Below are 19,670 nucleotides of genomic sequence, written 5' to 3'. Positions count from 1 at the left end.
GCCCATCCCCTCTACCCAACCTTCATGGGCTGCTTATCAGCTTGCATTTTTGAGTGGGATGCAGGTGACCTCACTCTGTTGCGGCAGGCAAAGAGAGGGCAGCTTCACCAGGAGAGTGGACTACTTCTTACTGATGCCCAGGTGGATGCCAGGATCAGTAAGAAAGAGCTAAGCCAGTACTGCCGCAGGAGGACACGCAGTGAGGAAGTTACCATCGGGCTTATTGAGCGGCTGCTGCAGGAGCTAGGAGGCGCAAAGGGGCGGGATCTCATGGGCGTCGTTTGTCTGTGGCAGCTGACCCTCTGCCCCATGCAAATGTGCCCCCAGCATCTGCGCCCCCCCACCCTGGCCCAGCTCATCAGTACCACCTGCCTAGCAGCACTGTGGGCACAGCAAAGGTAAAGAGGAAGGTACCTGCTGCTGCAACTCCTGTGGCCGATAGGCCACGTTTCCAGCGCCAGCTCTTCCCTGCTCCATCCCCTTCCTTTGCCCCTCAGCTGGTGATGCTGGCTCCAGTGAGGTCTCAGGTGCCTGTGATCATTGCTGCCCCACAGGCCCTGGGTGTCAACCCCTTCGCAGCCTGTCCTCCTCCTGCCCCTGTGACTCCTGCTGCTCCTGCACGTACACTGCAGCGTAAAGTACTGCACAACACGTGTAAGAAGTGTGGACAGTACAGAACAGCAGAAACGGGGCACAGCCAGTACAAGGGGACAGTCTACTGCCCGAAAGTAGAGACTGTCCCAAAAGAGCAGTGGCTGGAGAACATGAAACAAAAAAAATAATATGAGAGAGGCATAGATAACCCGGACTCGGACAAATACTCTCAGCACTGTGCCAGACCTATTTTTGTAAATAATTGTAAATAATAATTTATTACTCTGTAAAATGCTTGTGACATATATAAATAAAGTTTGGTAAAGTGAGTAATGTATTGTTTTCTGTGTGTTTTGTGTTGAGATTAGAGTCTGTTAAGTGCTGTGTACATGAGAAGTCTTTGCTTAATGCTGTTGTGTGGGCGTGTAGAGGGCGATGATGGATCTCACCACACACCACAAATGCAGACATAAAAATATCAATATATCAGTAACGTAAGGTTAATAATCGGCAAAATCGGTGTTAAAGTGATGTCCAGTTACACATTTTTTTAAATCAGTCCAAATCTAATGCATTAATATTTGGCGTTTGTGGGACTCGAACCGGGAACCTTGGGGTCGAAGCATAAATTAATATAAAAATGAAAAACAGGTTTAAAATCATTTATGTCCAAATAAAAATCATCTCTTCCCTTCTCTCACGTTTTTCTCATTTTTCTCCTCTTCTTCCTTCTTTTTCCTCATTTTTTCCTCATTTTTTCCTTCTTTTTCCCTCTTCCCCCTTCTTCCCCCTTCTTCCCCCCTTCTTTCCTTTCTTCCCCCCCCATGACAGACTATTGTTCCCCAGCTTTGGCGCGAGTGGTTAAGGCGATGGACTGCTAATCCATTGTGCTCTGCACGCGTGGGTTCGAATCCCATCCTCGTCGTTTCATCTTTTAAGGTCAACGTCCTGACACAGGATCATCACTTGATGGTGTCATAAACATTCCAACTTAAGACAGTTTGGACAGTAGTACTGGTGTCCTATCTACACAGATCAGTCTATGGAGAAGTCCACAGTCTGTGCATTGGTCCAGCTGTAGGCATTAATGGAAAACCCACATTCAGTAGGTCAGGAAATGAGAATATGTGAAAAGGTTCAATATTGAAGACACCTGGAGCCACTCTAACCAGATAATGAACTCAAAACACCTGCAAAGGCCTTTAAATGGTCTCAGTCTAGGTCTGTAGGCTGCACAACCACAGGAAGACTGCTGACTTGACAGTTGCCCAAAAGACGACCATTGACACCTTGCACAAGGAGGGCAAGACACAAAGAGGCTGGCTGTTCACAGAGCTCTGTCCAAGCACATTAACAGAGAGGGAAGGGGTGTACAAGCAAGAGGGAGTACAAAGTGTTCTGCCCAAACAGGGACTTGAACCCTGGACCCTCAGATTAAAAGTCTGATGCTTCCAATACTTCACTAGTACACTTCATGTAGTGCAGTCAGTCCTGATTGACTTGCAATTGACCCTTTATAGAAGGGGGATTAGCTCAAATGGTAGAGTGTTTGCTTAGCATGTGAGAGGTAGCAGGATCGATGCCCGCATCCTCCAGCTTGCATTTTAGGAGGGAGGGTGTAGCTGGATGGATGAGGATGGATCGATAATGTAGTGGACTCCCACCCAGCAGATCAGAGGTTACAGCATCATTTATTAGCTGAGTTTCCCCTCAGGGAAGCTGCTGTTTAAGATAAGATAAGATAAGATAAGATAAAACTTTATTAATCCCGAAGGAAATTCTTGTGCCAGAGGTATCATGTTACATTAAATGCAGTTAAGTACAGAGTATAAGAGTATAAGTGTCACTATAATCCAAAATAAGAGTACAGTACTCAGTATGAGCACAATATATGATACATGGATACAAATATGGAGATGTAAGGTGCTAAGTAAACATAAATATAGACAAGTGGAGGGAATGACAGTGATGCCTGACATGATTATCTAGCGCTTCTCCCTACAGAAAGGAGAGGAGTTATACAGTCTGATGGCCACTGGCAGGAAGGACCTCCTGTGGCGTTCTGTGCTGCTCCGCGGTAGTCTCAGTCTACTGCTGAATGTGCTCCTGTAGGACAGCAGTGTGTCGTACAAGCTGTTTACAGAGAGAAACAAGAAAACAACAGTCAGCATCATCTTCCATAAAAACACATGACAATAACATGTGAGACAGAGAGTTTATGATCAGTGCTCCCCCTGCTGGTTAGGACATATGATGACAATGTACAATGTACCAGTCAAAAGTCACTCAGTGGTTTGTCTTTGTTTTTATGACTTTCTACATTGTAGATTCATCCTGAAGACATCAGAGCTATGAAGGAACACATGTGGAATGATGCAGTGAACACAAAGTGTTAAACCAAGCAGAATATGTTTGATGTTTGACATTCTTCCAAGCAGCCAGCTTTTGCTTTGATGACAGCTTTGCACACTCTTTGTATTCTCTCAATCTGAACTGAACCACCAATGCTGTGCAATGCTGACATCTAGTGGTGGAATCGCAGGCTGCAGCCTCCTCATTCCAAAATCAATCACTCCTCCACATAAAGTCAGAAGTTCTAAATGTAAGTCATTAAATGAGAGGTTCCAGCAGAAACGTCCAAACATCTGAAGAGAAGCTGAGAAGCCTGAGATACAGGGGCTGCAAGCTGTGCTTCAACTGTTCCTGTTTAGACAATAAGAACAGATCATCACTGTCTTTTAAAATGTTCTGATCAAATCACATTAGTTTGTATATTTATATTACACACAGAGCTGTTGTTTCAGTCACATTCATTTGTTATATGTACAGTGGGTGCAGGAAGTATTCAGACCCCCTTAAATGTTTCACTTTGTTATATTGCAGCCATTTGCTAAAATCATTGAAGTTCTTTTTTCCTCATTAATGTCCACACAGCTCCCCATACTGACAGAAACACACAGAGCTGTTGACATGTTTGCAGATGTATTAAAAAGACAAAGTGAAATATGACATGGTCCTAAGTATCAGAGCCTTTGCTGTGACTCTCATATATTGAACTCAGGTGCGTCCATTTCTTCTGATCGTCCTTCAGATGGTTCTACACCTTCATCTGAGTCCAGCTGTCTTTGATGATACTGATTGGACTTGATGAGGACAGACCTGTCTGTATAAGACCTTACAGCTCACAGTGCAGGTCACATACTGGGTGATGACGTCCTCTGGGACCTCTCGCACCCAAAGCAAGAATCATACCCCTAGACCAACGAGCCATGTGTGACCTCTTATTTTTCATGTTTCAGTCGGTGGAAGAACAACACAAAGCACATGTTCTTCTTAGTTTGACATTGGTAAAGATATGAACAAAGATTTCTTCTAACTGTGTCAACAAAGATTGAACACTTTGCATATCACTGTCCTCCATGAGGAGACTGTCCTCCATGTCTAGATAAGGCTTGCTGTCTAGCAGCTGGAGAAATGTCTTTTTGTGGCTGTGGCATTAGCTCATCATTGAATCATAAAGTGTATTTGTTGCATAACAGGAAGTGGTCTTGTATTAGGGTGTGACCAAGCGGCAACCTTCGGGGCTCAAAGTGGAAGCCCATGCGGAAGTGTCAAAACTTGTAATTCACGCTGCAACAGCTGGGGGCTGGCTCCAAAAGCGAGTCATTTCCCATAGACTCCCATGTTAAAATGGCCGACTTCACAGCAGAAATTAACATGTTTACAGCCTGGTACAAAAAACCACTCTGGTCTCAGAAGATAGGTTCTCTTCTAGTGTCAATTGTAGGGGGGTTGAATTTTTTTACAACCCACTCGTTTCAATTGTATTCTGACTTAAAATTAAGCATAATTATGGGCGTTGCCACTTGAGTGACAGACAGTTGCCGTATCACAGCGTGAGTTTCCTGCTCCCACGATCGCCCACCCCCCTAAACCCCGCTCGTGCTCCCCCTCTTTGTCCATATTTGAGAGTTTTGGTGACGTGACGCTGTCAACATGGCGGCGGTCATCACGTCCCGGAACCTCCCACCGAGCCTCAAAACGGCTCTTCAGAAACAAACAGGTGACGTCACGGAAGCTCTGTCCATAGTTTTTACTGTCAATGGGTGTGACCCTCCTGAGAAGCAGAACCTCTCCTTTATAGGGGCTGTCTTGATAACTGCCTCTCATTTCCACCTGTTGTCTGTTCCATTTGCACAACAGCAGCTCAAACTGATTCACTGATCTCTCTAGTCAGCTCCTCCACCAATCAGTCGCTGCCTCGCTGCTCATGCAGCCAATCAGCTTGTAGCAGTACATTTAAAGCTCTCCTCTCTCTGCTGTCAGCTGTCATTCCAGATCACCTTTGAGAGCTGCTCTGGAATGGTGGATGGATCCGAGTGGTGTTTTGGAGCTGACTAGAGAGCGTGTCAGTGCATCAGTCATGTGACTTATCATCTGCTCTTTCTGCCTTTTCCTCTGAATCTTTTCATCTCATCAGTGTTCCGACCTCATACGTCCTGCATCAACATGAAGCTGCTGTTTATTCATGCATTTCTAACACACAGCTGACAGGTCCGTCACTACCTGCAGTAAGGTATTGGATCTGGACTGGAAGCTGAGTGAGGAGAGAAGCATTCTGAAGGCTTCCAGTGACTGACGTGTGGATGTTGAATCTGTCTGAGTCCAGTGTTCAGCTCAGTCCAGCTGCTGCACACAGTGAGGAGCTGTGACTGCATCCAGCTCAGTCCTGCTGTGAACTGTGAGTCTGAACTTTGGGGTCGACCCTGCAGGATCCTGCAAAGGCCCAACAGCCTGTTGTACTGATGCACAGGAAGCCTTTCCACAGTTGAAGCAGGCAGTGTGTGTGTCTGAAGCAGTGTATTGTGTGTGTGTGTGTCTGTATATGTGTGTGTGCATGTGTCTGTGTGTTAGTGTGTGTCAGTGTCTATATTGTGGCCCTGTGTTGGCCTCTCAGGGAGTGTTGTGTTGTTGCTGCTGTCTCTCCCCTGTGTGTGCAGGAGGTTGCTGGGTGGAGCTGATCCTGAGCTTATGCAGCTCTCCTGTGCTGACGAGCTGGAGACGGTTTAAGAGTTCCCAGTCTGTTTGCTTCACTCTCTCTCTCCCCGTCTGGCCTACTAGGAGGGCTGCTCTCTCTCCAGCCTGCTGCAGGCATGGCGGTGTATTTTGTTTGCACATTTCCTTGTTTGTCAATTGTTGGTATACAACTACTGTTCTTTCTTCAATAAAATGGTCAAACGGTTAAAGTTGTGTTTGTCCTCCCCAATGTCACACTTTCTGAGCCGGTGTGACAATATATGTGTGTGCATGTCTGTAAGAGTGTGTGTATGATTGTGTGTGTTGGTGTGTGTGTTGCGTCTATGTGTGCACGTGTCTATATATGTGTGTGTGTGTGTGTAAGAATGTGTTATGTGTGTGTTTCTTTATCAGAATCAGAATCAGAAATACTTTATTGATCCCCGGGGGGAAATTGTTTTCGTTCCAGGTGCTCCATGTTGTCGGGGTGAAAATCCCCTTGTTTCCTTCTGATCACCCCCTGAATTAGTTTGTAAGGAAGGAGCGGATAAATTCTGGTCTCAAAATTATAATTTATTAAACAATGAGGCAAATTCTGAGTCGCAGAGCTCTGGGTTGTTGCACACAAAGAACCAAACAAGAACAACACAAGAACAGGACAACCAACAAGAACAAACAACCACACAGCAACAACGAACAACGCAACAACAACTGGACATGGAATTCACACATTGATATACCCCATGGGCGTTCCTGCCTGCCGGCCCACAGGGGCATCTACCGCCCCCCTGCAGACCCTGGTTCATACAGCAACTAGACCATTAGTGTTTACTGCCAAATAAGGTAAAACTCCAATTCCTCAAATCTCATAGGTTGTGAGTCCAATCTGGGGGTGACCATAAAACTGGGTACTCAGGAGAAAAACACATTCCTTTAGAATCTGGCTTTTATCAGGTCAAAGGTGCTGCTGTCCTTAGTCTGAATTTATGACCATCTCGTACCAACCGGAGCTCTCTCCAGAGAACAGAAAAACAACTGATCTCATCTGCCACAGCCTGAACTGCAGAAAACAACGTTATATGACATACTATGAAATTACTTATTAATACATTCAGTATCCGCAAATTACTTTGATTTTCTATAAAACTTCCTAACACATAAACACTTATGAAAATCACATTATTAAGCGATAAACACATATAAACATGAATACTTATATATCTGAACAAACTGCATGTTAACACCATGCAGAATAAATTCTTTCACCCAACAATTCCCTCTTTTGAGCTCTTATAAGAGCTCACAACAAATCTTCCTCGTCGTCACCTGGCACGGGCACCTCTGCTGCCAGCAGAGGCATCTGATATGAAGGAGAATGAAAACCTGAATCCTGCTTTTCAATTGCTGACACAATTAACCTGTAACCTAAACAGTGCACACAGGGAATATAACAACAACAACCACATGTAGTCAAAATACCCAAGAATGCTGCAAAAAAAGTGATTAGTGACATACCCTACTACCGCCTTCCAGGGTCCAAGCAGTCTAATCAGCCAGTCGTCCAGGGGGTTATCTATCCCTGAGTGCTCATGCAACGTACTGGAAAGAGTTCTCAAACCTTCTAAAGCTTTAGTGACCTTACCGTCGGGAGCAGTGTTATTGGGAATGAAAGTACAACACATTTCATCAAACATAGCACATACACCTCCTTTCTCTGCCAATAACATATCCAAAAACATCCAGTTCTGTACTGAAATCAAATCCCCATGCATCGTCTGGATATAATGGGGCAGGTTCAGTGTACAGGTGGGGCCTCGCTGATGCACAGGCAACACAACCTGACATGTTTTGCTCCCTCACCTGTTTTACCATCCATCTGAACCAAATATTATCATCCTCATAACCAGTAGATAACGCTAATACATCGAACGGGGTGAGCTTATGGACTACAATGTCGGGTTAGGAGTCCCAACATTGGCCAGGCACTCCGGAAGATTTAACATAAGGGTTGTGGTCCAGGCCAGTAATTGATAACATAATAGGATTCTGCATGCAGCTCCAATCTCTTTGTATATGGAAATACCCACTGAACAAGATCCGCCCGCCTGAGGTGGTTTTAGCTTTTTTAGGTGCCCAATTTGTGTGCTGCCACCCCAATCCACAAACATAGACGCCATACTGTCTCCACGACACATTATGTCCCCCGCAGTTGATTACTGCGCACAAATCAAAGATAAAAGAGAACTCTGAACCCTTATAGTAGTCTAACTCTATACCTCCCCTGTTTCTCACACATACATCTCCTCCTGTCCCTGGTGCTCTCCTCACCCTGCGTGTGCTGGGCCCTGGATTTGACTTACCATTGGATCCTGGAAAACTGACAAAATAAGTACACACGAAATTATGTTACACAGAAAAAGTCAAAGATACACTAACTACAGACATGAAAACACAAGCTCCCAACACCCTCCAGTTACCCCACAGTCCCATCTTGTCAGCCGGAGTCTTCTTGACACAGGAACTAGAACCTCTGCTCCTGAAACTTTAGACCTTCCTCTCGACAGCTGACCTTACTGATGACTGTGGTTCGTTTCCTGGTGGGGTGATGCGCTTAACTTCGCCTATCACCCTTAGTTGGAGTGATGCGCTTAACTTCGCCTATCACTCTTAGTCCCACGCTGATCCTGATGATTGCTCATGTATGTGTATTCACCGTCTCATCCTCTTCAACCAAGTAGGGTAGACTACCTACTGGTCACACTCCTGGTTTCAGGGGATTATTCTGCCCCTTTCATTTTCTCCTCCTCCTGCTGCTGCTGGATGTCGCTCAGCGTTCTCCCTGGTTCTGTAGCTGGGGTGCACTGGCTCCAGTGATACCAGGTGTCTCCTTTGCCTTTCAGCCGCACCGCGTGGGAGGTGCGCTCCACCACCTGGTAAGGACCTGTCCACCTTGGCTCCGACCACTTTCTCTTTATCACCTTCAGGAGGACCCACTCAGCTGTGTGTGGCTCCTTCTGGACTCTCCATCTCTCCTTTCTCCTTTAATACAAATACTAACACCAAAGCTTTAAATTCATTATATTATGGTTTATATTAATACCATACTGCATACTTCTTCAGTCTCAGCCGGCCAGCTGGTCCAGGAAACTGTCGACCTGTAAGAAGCTCATAGGGTGTACATTATATGGTGTTATTAACAGAACATCAATACAATAGATAATACTTGAACCCATATAAATTTGGTCTGTGCACAGATTTTAGCCAATTTTTGTTTTAGGTTGTAGTTTCATCCTTTCCACTTTTCCCTGTAACTATGATTGATATACTGCACCACACCTATGTTTTAGGCCTAAAGTCTGCTCCACCTTTTCCAAGTCTAAACTCTTAAAATGAGATCCATTCTGGGAATCCATGCTGTGGAATGTAATAGTTAATCAAACAGTTTATCATCCGGTTTAAAACTCAAATACATTAATCCTGTCTCACCCTCTTTTTTCTGAAACAGAACACCATTCACAGCTCCACCTGTTTCAGAAACATCAAGATAAAATGGGACTAAGTGATCTAGGAGAACCAGATCGTTATAGAAGTTGAGACAATGAAAGAGACAAGAGTACAGGAGGCACAAAACCTACATCAGTAAATGATGAAGACCAGATGTTATGTGGTAGTGTGGCTAACATCTCCTGAGCCTTATTATGCCTCTACTGTATGAATGGCAACCTAATAAGCTTTAAAGGATGAAGAATTCTAAACACCTATCCTCTGTGCCTATTTATTAGAAATAGCTTTACATTTCTTAACCATGGAGCTTAATTCTATAATATTATGTGTGGTACAATTACTAAGCAAACAAGTGGCACACTATTATGTGCCATTTTGAGCCATTTAAAACTGTTCTGGTGTTAACTATACGTCAGCAGCTACTCCCTCCTCAGTCACAAACAATTTATCTGCTGTGATGGACCAATGTAGTCCCTCTCATTAGGAGGTAGAACCTCTCCTGATAGAAGAGATCCTCACACCTGTCATAGAAGAGAATAACCTACAGGGATCAGTGGACAGCCTATAGAGTCAGAAAGACATTATCCAGGGTTTCCACAGCTGGAATAGACTGAGGAGACCGCCCCCTTAAGGAGACTCAGGTAAAAACGAGTCCAGCAGATATCTTCACAAGACATCTGTATCATAGTGGTTCTCATCAGCCACTGTCCAGCTACTCCAACACTCTGGGAGCATAAAAAGTCTGTCCAGTAAGAAAAGTCACCATTAATCCATCTGGGGAGCACATAATGGAGGTTCCAGTTTTGATCAACAAGTCTCTGCCCATCAAATTCACTGGTGATGAGCTGGAGCAAATGAAACAATGTCTGTGGTGCTGCTAACACAGTTTCACAAGTTCTGTGAATGGCAAAGGTTTCCCAAAAGAAGCCAACCGACGAAATGATTTGAGATGCCGGTGTGATCTTTGACAGCCATTTCCCTGGGGAGGATACCAGGGAGCCCCTTGAGGTCACTGACGGGGCTGCTTGTAGTGACAGTCTCTTTCCCAGTGGCCAGGTTTTCCACAATAGAAGCAGTCACCTCCACTCAAACCGCTGTATCCACCCTTTCCATGCCCCCCTCCCCTACGGCCACCCTCTTTTCCCCTCCAGTTACCTCCTCTATGATATTGACCCCACCCACCTTGATAGTGGGGGCGGGTGACCCAAGATGGGGTTAAATACATATCAAGATTTCCCACAACTGGGGACTGTGGCTGAGGTGGGGGAGCAGGCTGAGGCTGAACCACCCTCTGTGATGCAGGGGTGTATTTCTTCATTTTCCTCTGATATGCTGCTTTCTTTCTAGCTTGAGCTAACTGCAGCTTTAATAATTGTGTCTGCAGCCTTTTCATCTCCATGGTCTCTGTGTCTGTGTGTAGATTCATATGGTGTACAACATGTCTCTTCCAAGCAACAGAATCACTTCCTGGTAAATCAGGGTCATTTTTCTGGGCCTGCTGAAGCAACAGGGGAAGCCCCTCCTCTGTTGCCTGTCTATACCAGTGCTGCTGGGCACCAGGTTGACTAGAGTTCACTCCTGTCTGTCTGTCTGTTACTCGCCCCCTCCCATCAGGGACAGTCATGATGGGGTACATCCCAGGAGGTGGGGTCTGAGGCGAAGCAGAAGCTACAGCAGAGGCTGGTGAATAGGGAGGACGGTATCTCCGCCCCCTGAGTTCCCTCGCTCTCTACTTCCTGTTTAATGTCAGTGGTACTACCAGACTCCTCACAATCATCGTCTATGCAGCACAGATATGCCTGATATAGAATCTTACGTCTCTCCTCATCAGCCTGCACTGCCTCCTTCAACTCAACTGTCTCTAACACTAATAATCTAATAATCTCCTCCTTTCTCTCTCTCTCTAGTTTAACTTTATTCTCCACTGTTGCAATCACACTTTTTAGTGGCTTTTTATCATCTCCTTTCACTCCCTGCTCTGTCATTGCTGTACACACTGCTGCTTCCATCTCAGCTGCAGCCTTCTGTCGTCCCTCTGGTCCTGCCTGTCCGCAGCAATGGCTCAACATCTTACTCATCTGTTCATCAATTGTCTTCCACATAGACATGATTACCACTCACCAAATCCTTCTTGCGTACCTGCTGTATGTTAAAAATGTACCTTCTATATGTGCCTTATTCTATCCCTCACTGTGACTCTGGCAACAGAGTCACACACCTTCACTTAAACACACTTTCACACACACATGTCACTCATTCAACTTACAACAAACACTCTGTACAAACTCACTTCTCTGCCAGCGCAGAATCAGTTTCAAACACAACAATTCTCCGACAGCGCGGAGTACATAAAACAACCACGACAAGACAAGACAACAAATCACCGGTTTATCTTTTCCTTAACAATACAGCGCTTTCTCAATTTACCTAGGCCTATATTTGAAACTTATTGCCAATGTTTTAAAACATTTTAAACTTATTGCCAATCAATCGTTATTTTTGCCAATCCGCTTTTGTTCTGGTTACGCCCAATCTTTACATCAAGTTTTTCACTTTTTCATTCATTTAACACACTTTGATTCTATTACTGCCAATCCATTCTTTCTTTTCAGGGGTCATCAAATCCCACGGGCTTTCAACCGAGCTTTATCTATATTTGCGTCCAAATATAGCGGGGGATGCCACTCCCAATGACATAACGCTCATTCACGTTATTGTATTAACCCTTTTTTTATTATTTTTATTTTTAATTGGTTAATATCTCTCTCAGTGTCACTTTTCCTTTTTCTCTTTTACTTCATCTCATTTTCTCTTTTACTTCATCTCTTTTTCTTTTACTTCATCTCATTTTCTTTTACTTCATCTCATTTTACTTCACTTATTAAGACTTACAATCTGCCTCTTACAATTTGAACTCTAAAACACCGTACCCATCCCAGTGACTACTTAATTTAGATTGTCCAATGTGCAGAATTTTGATTAAACAGGTATCTGCTTACCTTGTTATTATTGGCCAGCCAGTAGTCACTCCGTCAGGCAAGATGTCATTTGACCCACACTCCTTCGAGTCCCTGTTCGGGCGCCAAATTGTCGGGGTGAAAATCCCCTTGTTTCCTTCTGATCACCCCCTGAATTAGTTTGTAAGGAAGGAGCGGATAAATTCTGGTCTCAAAATTATAATTTATTAAACAATGAGGCAAATTCTGAGTCGCAGAGCTCTGGGTTGTTGCACACAAAGAACCAAACAAGAACAACACAAGAACAGGACAACCAACAAGAACAAACAACCACACAGCAACAACGAACAATGCAACAACAACTGGACATGGAATTCACACATTGATATACCCCATGGGCGTTCCTGCCTGCCGGCCCACAGGGGCATCTACCGCCCCCCTGCAGACCCTGGTTCATACAGCAACTAGACCATTAGTGTTTACTGCCAAATAAGGTAAAACTCCAATTCCTCAAATCTCATAGGTTGTGAGTCCAATCTGGGGGTGACCATAAAACTGGGTACTCAGGAGAAAAACACATTCCTTTAGAATCTGGCTTTTATCAGGTCAAAGGTGCTGCTGTCCTTAGTCTGAATTTATGACCATCTCGTACCAACCGGAGCTCTCTCCAGAGAACAGAAAAACAACTGATCTCATCTGCCACAGCCTGAACTGCAGAAAACAACGTTATATGACATACTATGAAATTACTTATTAATACATTCAGTATCCGCAAATTACTTTGATTTTCTATAAAACTTCCTAACACATAAACACTTATGAAAATCACATTATTAAGCGATAAACACATATAAACATGAATACTTATATATCTGAACAAACTGCATGTTAACACCATGCAGAATAAATTCTTTCACCCAACAATGTATACTCAAAAAGACAGAAATACTAATAAGGTAAAGTAGTGAGCGTAAAAAATAAAAATAAAAATATAAGATAAAAACCTAATAAATTCTAAACATTAATGTACATTCAAGTCAATCCTGGCAAGTGGAGACTAAAGTCATATATAATACAACTTGTACCATGTGCAGTAAAATCTTGTCTGAATAAATCCAATATGGATAAGATTACAAGACAGTGTGTTCTGATCTCAGAGGGAGGTGTTGTACAGTTTGATGGCCACAGGAAGGAAGGACCTCCTGTGGCGCTCAGTGCTGCATTTGGGAGGGATCAGTCTGGCACTGAACGTACTCCTGCACTTCAGCAGCACGTGGTGTAGAGGATGGAAGCTGTTCTCCAGGATCCCCTGCAGCTTAGACAGCATCCTTCTGTCTGATACTGCTGTCAGGGAGTCCAGCTCCACCCCCACCACATCCCCGGCCCTTCTGATCAGTTTGTTGAGTCTGTTTGTGTCCGCTGCTTTCAGTCTGCTGCCCCAGCACACAACAGCAAACAAAATGGCACTGGCAACCACAGACTCATAAAAAATCCTCAGCATAGTCCGACAGATGTTAAAGGACCGGAGCCTCCTCAGAAAATAGAGGCGGCTCTGGCCCTTCTTGTAGAGGGCTTCAGTGTTTTTAGTCCAGTCCAGTTTATTGTCCAACACCACTCCCAGGTATTTGTAATCCTCCACAATGTCCACACTCTGCCCACCGATGGAAACTGGAGCCGCGAGTGTCTTGGTCCTCCTCAGGTCCACAACCAGCTCCCTTGTCTTTGCCACATTGAGCAGCAGATGGTTCCGCTCACACCATGTGACAAAGCTGTCCACCACAGTCCTGTACTCAGACTCTCCACCTTTGCTGATACATCCCACTATGGCAGAGTCATCAGAAAACTTCTGAAGGTGACATGACTCTGTCTGGTAGCTGAAGTCAGAGGTGTAGAGCGTGAAGAGGAAGGGAGAGAGGACTGTCCCTTGTGGAGCTCCGGTGCTGCTGACCACTGTATCAGACAAACACCGCTGCATCCGCACATACTGTGGTCTACCAGTTAGATAATCCACAATCCATGACACAAGGGGGAGCTCTACCTGCATCGCTGTCAGTTTCTCACCCAGGAGAGCCGGCTTGATGGTATTGAAGGCACTGGAGAAGTCAAAAAACATGACTCTCACAGTGCTCGCTGGCTTGTCCAGGTGGGTGTAGACCCGGTTCAGCAGGTAGATGATGGCATCCTCAACTCCCAGCTGGGGCTGGTAGGCGAACTGGAGAGGGTCCAGGTGAGGCCTAACAGTAGGCCGGAGCTGTTCCAGAATGAGTCTCTCCAGGGTGTTCATGATGTGTGACGTCAGTGCCACTGGTCGGTAGTCCGAAGAACCACTGGGCCGCGGTGTCTTCGGCACCGGCACTATGCAGGACGTCTTCCACAGCACAGGGACCCGCTGGAGACTCAGGCTCATGGTGAAGACCCGGTGAAGCACTCCACAGAGCTGGTCAGCACAGTCTTTGAGGACCCGAGGGCTAACACCATCAGGTCCAGCAGCCTTGCTGGTGGGGAGTTTGCTCAGCTGTCTTCGAACCTGGAGAGGTGTGAAGGGTGGAGACTGAGAGTGCGGAGGAGGGGAGTGCACAGACAGAAGAGGGCCGTTAGAGGAGGTGATTGGAGGTGGGGGTGGGGGGCCATTGTAGGAGATGGAGGCGTCAAGAGGGGGGAGGGGAGGGAGCAGTGCAGGTTCCAAACCAGGAGACTCCGCGTGGACCGGGACCGCAGTGTCAAATCTGTTAAAGAACAGGTTTAATTCATTGGCCCTTTCCACGCTACCTTCAACCCCTCTGGTAGCTGGTCTGAAACCTGTGATGGTCCTCATGCCACTCCAGACCTCCCTCATGTTGTTCTGCTGGAGCTTCCACTCCAGCTTCCTCCTGTAGTGTTCTTTAGCCTCTCTGGTTTTCACCTTCAAGTCTCTCTGTATGGCCCTCAGCTCCTCCCTGTTGCCACCTCTGAAAGCCTGCTTCTTTACATTGAGGATGGCTTTGATGTCCTTTGTTACCCAGGGCTTGTTGTTTGGGTAACATTTAACAGTCCTTGTTGTGACGTTGCAGTCAACACAGAAATTAATGTAGTCAGTGATGCACCCTGTAAGCCCATCAATGTCCTCACCATGCGGCTCACAGAGCACCTCCCAGTCTGTTGTTTCAAAGCAGCCCTGCAGTGCCAGACAGCTGTCCTCTGACCATCTCCTCACTGTCCTTGTGGTCACAGGCAGCCTCTTAACCAAGGGCTCGTAACAGGGGGTGAGGTGAATCAGGTTGTGATCCGATCTTCCCAGAGGGGGGAGGGGGGTACAGCTGTATGCATCCTTCACGTTTACATACAGCAAGTCCAGGGTCCTCTCCTCTCTGGTCTTACAGGTCACATACTGGGTGAATTTAGGGAGTGTTTTGTCTATGGAGACGTGATTAAAATCACCCGAGATGATGATGAGAGCAGTCGGGTGTTCCGTCTGAAGTTCGGCGATTGCCGAGTGGATGACGTCACAGGCCACTGTCGGGTTAGCGAGTGGTGGGATGTAGACTGCGACGGCGATGGTGTGTGAGAACTCACGGGGCAAATAGTATGGTCTGAGGCCAACTGCTAGCAGTTCAATGTCGGGGCTACAGATACGGTCCTTGATTGTAATATGACCGGGATTGCACCATCTGTTGTTAACAAAAACAGCAAGCCCACCTCCCTTACGCTTACCGCTCTCGGTGCAATCCCTGTCAGCTCGAACAGTCTGAAATCCCTCGACGGAGACGTTGTTGTTAGGAATATCCGCATGTAGCCATGACTCGGAAAAAATCATCAGGCTACTCTCACGGTATTCTTTCTGGCTCCTGGCTAGCCCTGTTAGCTCGTCCATCTTGTTGCCCAGTGATCTCACGTTGCCCATGATCACAGAGGGGAGACACGGCTTGTATCTCTTCCTCTCCAAGAGTCCCTGTTATTTCATGGACCGGGTTCTTTTCCTCCTCAGTGATCCTTTCCCTCTGCAACCCCGGTGTGCCTTCCTCCATAGTTCAGCTGGAATATCCTCCCTTATGTGTGTTTGTGTGGTGTGTCTGTAAGAGCGTGTGTGTGTCTATATGTTTGTGTTATGTATGTGTGTGTGTGTGTGTGTGTATGTGTGTGTGTGTGTGTGTAAGGAAGTAAGGAAGTAAAACGCCTCATTTCATCAAGATGGAGACACTGAAAGAACACAACCAGCAGCTGTGACACATCAGCTTTTCCTCTTAATCTACTCAGTTCATGGATGTTCTGACACACGTCCTGCCTCGTGCTTCAACAGGAAGACTCATCAAGTTGATAGCAGCTTCAAAATAAGTGTGTATAAGTATTAAAACACTAAACTGTGACTTCAGTGAGTCTCCTTTATTTGAACTGATTCATAAAATGATCATAAACACATGACAAATGAAATCTATTCAAACTCTGAAGTTCAACTCATCATATCCCAGTGGCAGACAGAACAGGCCCCCTGAGTGACAGCAAAGCAGTGAGCCCCCTGCTGGTGATCAGCTGCATGTACCAGAAGCAGACAGAGATTTCTGATATGATGTTAAAGGTGTCACAGAGGAGGATCCGACTGTCTGACCTCTGATTCTTCTGTCAGCATCAGACACATCACAGTTTGATCAGTTTTCAGATCACACACAGCAGCATCAGTAACACTGAGCAGACATTACACACTCCATCAAACACACACACACACACTGCTCACTTATAACAGGGATAATAAGTAAAGTTCTTTACAATAAATTCACATTCACATGTTATTATCACTTCACACATGGCACAGTATATATGGCAGAGAGTTAAAGGTGGAATATGTAGTCAGAGTTAATACCAAATATTGACACTAGGTGGCAGCACTTCAGCCTCCACCCACTGCTGCACTACCAGCACCACTCTCAGTGCTTTTTGTTTCCAGTGACTGTACAACATGATTCAATCCATGTTATTTATATGACAAACTATGTGTAGTGTTTCTATGTGTGTAGCTGACATGTTGCTCAGCTTCCATTGGACACATATACTAGATGGAAGCTGCAGCAGGATTGGCTGATGACTGATCACAGGTGTGAACAATCAGCCGGTGACGAGTGGAGCAGGAGCAGCTGCCCATGCTGCAGAGACACAAACAGCAGCAGCACTCTGTGACCCATGTCCACTCTGTGTGTCCTCCAGACAGTTTTAAGATTAAGATTAAGAAACCTTTATTAGTCCCACAATGGGGAAATTGCATTTTTGCAACAGCAGGTACAGACAGCAAAGGATAAGTTAAGAAAAGATATATATGATAAAATAAACTACCAATAAAATATAGAATAGAATCATCAACAGTTTACACATGAACAGTTATTGCACAGGTGAGTGGAGGGAGAAGTGGTCTGTAAGAAAACTGTACATAGTGCATCAGAAACTAAATAAATAATGTACAGGGTCAGTATCATCCTATCTGGTGGTAAAAGTCTTTCTCCCCGTCGGGGAATCGAACCCCGGTCTTCCGCGTGACAGGCGGAGATACTATCCACTATACTAACGAGGAATGCTGACAACCACCATCTGTCATAGCAGCAGCCACCTGGTGCGGTCATGTGTCAGCTGGGGTGTGACGGAGTGGCTACGTCAGTAACTGTGGGCAGACTGCAGGTGTGTGTGCACCCAGACACACACAGGTCCCAGCTGAGAGCAGCCGGACCTTCCTGTCCTCCTGTCCATCGCTGTCCAAGGTGAACCGACACCACCAGACCACAGGGCCATTATTTATTTAGCAGGAAAGAAGAAGATGCTCTGCAGCATTCAGGTGTGTTAACACAGTGCAGAGAGAGGAAGACATGAACAATGGTGTCAGAGCAGCAGCTGTTGCTGCATCAACCTGGAAATCAAACTGTTTATATATATGCACAAACTGTACGTTCATAAGTCACATGACATGCACACTGTAAATAAAAAGGAAACCACATATTTTAAGACTCTTAGAACACAGACAGAAGTATGAATTATATATGGTTACAATCAAAAATAATTGAATGCAAATAAATGATTTTGTGGAATTTAAATCAAAACCTAAAAACACCAGAATCAGCAAATCACATGTTTGCATTACAGTGGTCCCTCCTATAACCAGTTCACCTCTCACCTTGTTTTTCTCTTACAGCTCATTGAGTTCTGGTCCGGATAGTCCGTAGACCAGTGTCAGTCCATCTCCAGAATGCAGAATGCTGCTGAAAACAGGTTTGATCTTTGGTTTCATTCTGTAATACTGGACTTATTTCCTACGAAGGTTTGAACTCTGACAGTGTTTAAACAGAGAACGGAGTTTAAAGTGTGCAGTGAGGGGTTCACAGCCTTAAAGCATCTAGAATAATCAAACATGGAGCTGACTACTTCCAGAGCTCCGCTGTCATGGCTCTGCAGGAGGCCAGCACCTGGTCGGCCTGTTCGAGGACACCAACCTGTGCGCCATCCACGCCAAGAGGCTCACCATCACGCCCAAAGACATCCAGCTGGCCCGCTGCATCCACGGAGAGAGAGCTTGAAGTGTCCGCGGCTCCTCAAACCACAGCGGCTCTTTAAGAGCCACCTCAGTGTCCTCTAAAGAGCGGCTCCTCATCCTCTGCCTCTGCTGCTCATCACTCTGTCTGATGCACAGAATAATCAGTCTCTTCTGAAATAAATATCATCTTTTATCTTTTGTAAGATGCAGTGTAATAATACACATGTTGAACTCTTCAAGATGAATAATGGTCCGTCTCAGGGACATTTATTTATTGGTTGGTTCAAGGATGTAATATCAAACTGACACCGAGGAATATTTAACAGGAAACTATAATAAATGTTTTACAATAAATACATAATATCATTTATAAATAGCTTTAATAAGTATAGGTTTATTATGTGTAAAAGCATGATGACCTATGGAATGATAACACTAAAAAACTCTGCTGCTCCAGGAACGGTACAGGCGGTGACTCCTGCAGTCCGCCATCAGACTCATCATGTAATTTAACCACAGGGATTAATAAAGTCATTCTTGAAAATATTCATGTATTGTTTCTATAGTTTTATATGTTTAGTAAATATAGGTTTATCACTGCTTTAGTATATAAGTAAACACATGAACTAACACTAACAAAACAAACCCCAGTGAACCAGGTGGAGCTGTGCAGTGTGCAGCAGCATGATCACAGAGGTCCTGTTTGAACGGGCAGTGAGGATGAGCTCTCTGAGTGGGGGCTCTGGGCTCTTGACGCGGGTTCTTCTCCACATCGTATCCTCCGGCAGCCAGAGCCTTCTGGAGGGCGGCTGCAGACACGCCGCTCCGCTCCTTGGAAGCGGCCACAGCTTTCACGATGAGCTCGCTGACGCTGGGGCCGGACTTGTTCGGCTTGGAGACCTTCTTCTTCTGCGCTTCGGCCGGAGCGGCGGCTGGAGCTGGAGCTTCTTCTGCCATGTTCAGTTCGTAGCTGCAACACAAGCACAGTCAGAGTGTAGTTATGATCAGCTGAGAGCGGGAGGCGGTCCTTGAACACACCATGAGAACCGCGGAGACTCAATCCAAGGCAGCTCCTCTGCAGGCTGAATGTTCCGCTCGTGTTTTCTGTGTGG

The 19,670-nt window shown here is 45.5% G+C and overlaps 1 non-coding gene across 1 annotated transcript; it reads right to left on the bottom strand.

Moving 5' to 3' along the window:
- Positions 1–17,535: 17,535 nt before the first annotated feature.
- Positions 17,536–17,607, bottom strand: trnad-guc (transfer RNA aspartic acid (anticodon GUC)). The gene has a single exon. It is a non-coding gene; the product is annotated as a tRNA-Asp (tRNA).
- Between the last annotated feature and the right edge of the window lie 2,063 nt (positions 17,608–19,670).

This window comes from Parambassis ranga, unplaced genomic scaffold, assembly GCF_900634625.1.
Source record: "Parambassis ranga unplaced genomic scaffold, fParRan2.1 scaffold_21_arrow_ctg1, whole genome shotgun sequence".
In the NCBI taxonomy this organism is placed as follows: domain Eukaryota; kingdom Metazoa; phylum Chordata; class Actinopteri; family Ambassidae; genus Parambassis; species Parambassis ranga.
The sequence above is the reverse complement of the archived record's forward strand: the minus strand, read 5'-3'. Positions and strand labels throughout refer to the sequence as shown.